The sequence below is a fragment of the Gossypium hirsutum genome, chromosome A11 (genome assembly GCF_007990345.1).
Source record: "Gossypium hirsutum isolate 1008001.06 chromosome A11, Gossypium_hirsutum_v2.1, whole genome shotgun sequence".
NCBI lineage: Eukaryota > Viridiplantae > Streptophyta > Magnoliopsida > Malvales > Malvaceae > Gossypium > Gossypium hirsutum.
This window is the reverse complement of record NC_053434.1, coordinates 76,035,449-76,040,594: the sequence shown is the minus strand read 5'-3', so window position 1 is coordinate 76,040,594 and position 5,146 is coordinate 76,035,449.

Genomic DNA, 5,146 nt, shown 5'->3' with positions numbered 1-5,146 from the left:
CATTTCCACTCAGGCACCATTATCGGTTGAAGTAATCCTGAAGGCACTTGATGTTCAGCTTTTACTTGTTGACAGATCAAACACTTGGTTACAAATTCAGAAATGTCCCTTTTCATACCTGGCCACCAATACAACTTCTTTAAATCATTATACATTTTTGTGCTACCAGGGTGAACTGATAAACAGCCACTATGCGCCTCATGTAATATTTCTGAATCAATTCATCATTTTTGGTACACATATACTGTCTCGAAACATCATACAGTCATCTGGTCTAACTCGAAAATCTGAGTCGTAACCTGATTCGCATTGAGTTCTCTTAGTTCGCAACTCACTATCGTTCTTTTGAGCATCACAAATCAATTGGAGAAATAACGGTTTAGCCCTCATCTCTGCTAAGATTGACCCATCATCAGACAATGCTAACCCCGTATTCATGGCTCTCAAAGTAAAAAGAAATTTCCTGCTCAAGGCGTCAGCAACTACATTTGCTTTTCGCGGATGATAATCAATCACTAGATCATAATCTTTTAATAATTCAAGCCATCTCCTCTGTCGCAGATTCAAATCCTTTTGATTCATCAAATACTTCAAACTTTTGTGATCAGTAAAAATTCGGCATTTTTCACCATACAAATAATGTCGCCAAATCTTCAAGGCAAAGACAATAGCAGCCAATTCCAAATCATGTGTAGGATAGTTCTTCTCATGCAGTTTTAACTGTCTCGAAGCATAAGCTACCACTTTACCCTCTTGCATCAACACACATCCAAGGCCTGTCAATGATGCATCACTATAAATTACGAACTCCTTTCCTAGCTCGGGCTGTACTAAAATTGGTGCTTCAGTCAATCGTGCTTTCAACTTTTCAAAACTCTGCTGACATTTATCAGTCCATTCAAACTTAACATTCTTTTGCAACAACTTAGTCATAGGAGAGGCAATCATCGAAAATCCCTCAACAAAACGTCTATAATACCCGGCTAAGCCTAAAAAGCTTCTAACCTCGGATACATTCTTTGGCGGTTTCCAATCAACGATCGCAGAAATCTTGCTTGGATCCACCCGAATACCATCACCTGAGACTATATGTCCCAAAAATCTGACTTCACGAAGCCAGAACTCACTTTTACTGAACTTAGCAAACAGTTTCTTTTCTCTCAAGATCTGCAATATGGTTCTCAAGTGTTCGGCATGTTCGGACTCATCCCGAGAATAAATTAGAATGTCATCTATAAACACTACTACAAACTTATCCAAATATGGCCGAAAGATCCGATTCATTAAGTCCATAAATATAGCTGGAGCATTTGTTAAGCCGAAAGGCATCACAAGAAACTCATAATGTCCATACTTTGTCCTAAAGGCGGTTTTTGGCACATCCGACTCCTTAACTCTCAACTGGTAGTAACTAGACCTCAAATCGATCTTTGAAAACACTGTGGCCCCCTTTAACTGATCGAATAAATCATCAATCCTCGGCAATGGGTACTTGTTCTTTATAGTCACCTTATTAAGCTGACGGTAATCAATGCAAAGTCTCATTGAACCATCCTTCTTCTTTACGAACAATACAAGAGCACCCCAGGGAGAGAAACTCAGTCTCACAAATCCTTTATCTGTTAACTCCTGCAACTGAGCCTTCAATTCTTTTAATTCAGTCGGAGCCATTCTATATGGAGCAATCGAGATCGGTGCAGTACCCGGCAACAAATCAATGGCAAACTCTATCGCTCTGTTCGGAGGCAACCCAGGCAATTCCTCTGGAAATACATCTGGAAACTCACAGACTATCGGTACTGATTCAAACTTCAGTTGAGGCAACTCAGTATTCATTACATAAGCCAGATAAGCTTCACACCCTTTCCTCATGTATTTCTGTGCAGACATGTGCGAAATCACCATAGGCAATTTATTTGATTCATCTGTTTCAACCTACAGAATTTCTCCATTTTCACATGTCAACTCTAGTGTTTTTTGTTTACAATCTACCTTGGCATCATACAATGTCAACCAGTCTATTCCCAAGATAACGTCAAACTCATCAAATGGTAACAGCATCAAATTAGAGAGTGACCTTGAATCATTAATGGGCAATTCTTGCAAACCTTGTCAACTAGCACATATTGGCCTAAGGGGTTCGACACTTTAATCGTAAACTCAGTAAACTCAATAGGCAACTTTTATTAGATACTAAATTCATGAAAATATAGGAATGAGTGGACCCGGGATCAATCAATGCAATAACAATAGTATCATAAAGAGAAAATGTACCAGTAATGACATCGGGAGATGGTGCATCTTCTCAGGCACGTATAGCATAAGCTCTAGCAGGTGCTCTAGCTTGTGATCTTGCCGTTGAATCTTTCAGCGCAGTTTTACTGCTAGTCCACCTCCAGTATTTCTCGGTGGTCTACCTCTACTAACGGTGGTATTCTGTCTAGCACTCTGAAATCTTTCTTCTTTAACTTTCTCCGGACAGTCTCTAATAAAATGCTCGCGAGAACCACACCTGAAACAAGCTCGCTTGGTTCCCCAACACTCACCATAATGTTGCCTGCCACATTGCTGACACTCGGGCTTTATAGGTCGCACATTACCCACACTTGCCACCGAAGTAGCTTGAGCTTTAGACCCCGAATATGCTCTACCACGATCTCTGTGTGAATCCCCAGTTGAAACTGTCATTCGAGGGTTTGCCTCTTTGGACCTCTTTGATTGAGATTGAAATGGCTTGCTTATCGGCCTTTTTCTGGCATCTCGAGCCTCAATAGCAGCTTTTCTTCTTTCTTTGTTCAATTCTTCGGCTTTAAGAGCTCGATCAACCAATACTACAAATTTTTCAACTCCAAAATTCCTACAAGCACTTTAATGTCCTCATTTAGCCCATCTTCAAACCTTCTGCACATAATGGCCTCGGTGGACACACATTCCTGGGCATACTTGCTGAGTCTCACAAATTCGCTTTCATACTCTGCCACAGACATCTTGCCCTACTTCAATTCAAGGAACTCCTTCCGTTTTGATCAATAAATCGCTGACTTATGTATTTCTTTCTAAAGTCTTCCTGGAAGAAATCCCAAGTAACTCTTTCTTTTGGCACCACTACTACCAAAGTCTTCCACCAGTGGTAGGCCGAATCTCTCAAAAGTGATATAACACACTTTAAGCACTCCTCGGGTGTACATGAGAGCTCATCAAATACACGGGTAGAATTTTCAAGCCAGAATTCCGCTTTCTCAGGATCATCATCGATCTTTGCTCTAAACTCTTCGGCCCCTTGTTTTCGAATCTTGTCAACAGGAGGCTTGTTCATTCTTACCAAATCTATGCCTTGAGCAGCTACAGGAATCGTCTGAGGTATAGGAGGGGGTGGAGGAGGTTGAGCATTTGGATTTGCTCGAATAAATTCAGTATACCAATTGTTCATCATTTGGAGAAAGGCATCCCGAGCCTCATCTCCCTGTCTCAATGTCTCAGGTCTACTTTCCAAAGGCGCGGTCCATTGTGCGGGAGCCGGCGCATTACTAGCAGCATCATCAGCCCCAGTTCCTTCAGGATCCATTACTATATTAAAACAAAACACAGTTTAGAATAATCAGGAGTCACCACACTATCACAATATTTTATGGCATGTATAACTAGACTTTACACACACTTTATTAGTCCGAGAACCGACTAAACCATAGCTCTAATACCACTAAATGTAACACCCTTATCCGTATCCGTCGCCGGAACAGGGTATGAGGTATTAACAAATTATAGTATATACTATAAATAAAACCCAACAAAAATATGGCGTGCAATTTGATCATGGATCATTATAACAATGCCATTAACAATACAAACCAACTTCAAAGGCTTCGTAAAAAATGATTAGTTTGATACTATAAGTAGTAATTTGAACCTAGACAATTATGACACGTAACAAAATAACTTAGTCTGCTATACATGCCATATTTCAAAATGTTGAGTTCAGATACCAAGAGTATTGATAGTGCGGGCGGATCTTATACGATCTCTGACTCCTGTGCTAGCTGGATGACACTAGAAGACAAAGGAGAGAAAAGAAAGTAAGCTTATAGCTTAGTAAGTAAGTATATAAATAACAAATAAGGAATCTAATATGTTTACAACATAACTCAATTATATCATATTTTAAATTTTACTGTTTACTCCAACTTGATCAAGCTGTCCCTCCTGCATCATGATCACTAAATAAATCATAACTCGAGTTACGAAACTCGAAATTCAAATCCGTAAAATTCCTGAATCTAGACTCATAAGAATTCTTGCTAATTTTTTCTAGAATTTTGGTTCATCCAATTAGTATAGTTTATTAGTTAAATTTCCCCTGTTACAGAGCTCAACTGATCTGACCTTGTTCACTACGAACTAATTTCTCTCAGTACACAATTCAAATAACCATGAAACCTATTTCATTTAAAACTATACTAATAAGGAATTTAGCCATATAAACTATATTGCTTAATTTGCTTGTACAATATTTAATGATTTTCAAAGTTGGAACAGGGATCACATAGTCATCCTGAGCAAGTCACACACAATTGTAAATATCTCAAAATATAGAATTCCTTTCTTGCTCTGTTTCTTTTATATGAAAATAGACTCATTAAGATTTAATTTCACATCTCATTCAACCTCTAATTAAATTCCTTCTATTTGTTGTGAATTTTAAAAATCACGTCACTGCTACAGTCCAAAACAGTTTTAATGCTAATTTCACTCTTTCACACATTCTTTATACTAACCTCATTTTAACTTACATATATATATACCACAAATCATTTTCACCACATTTCATACACACAAGTGTAGGTCCATGACTACAATGTCACCACAAAACCATCCCGTTGAACAATTCGGATTAATCCTCGATACTTAATGGTTTCAGTACACAGCCCCACCATCATATTTCATTTAATTCGGCTCTCTTGTACACATGGTGAACACTTAGTACCACTCATGCGACCTAGCCGATTTGGCTCGTAGCTCTCTTGTCTACATGGTGTCCTTCACTTGGAACCACGCATGCGACCTAGCTACATTTATCTCTCACGTAACTCTCTTGTCTACATGGGATACATCCCGTATCACACATGTGACCTAGCTCCTATATAGTATC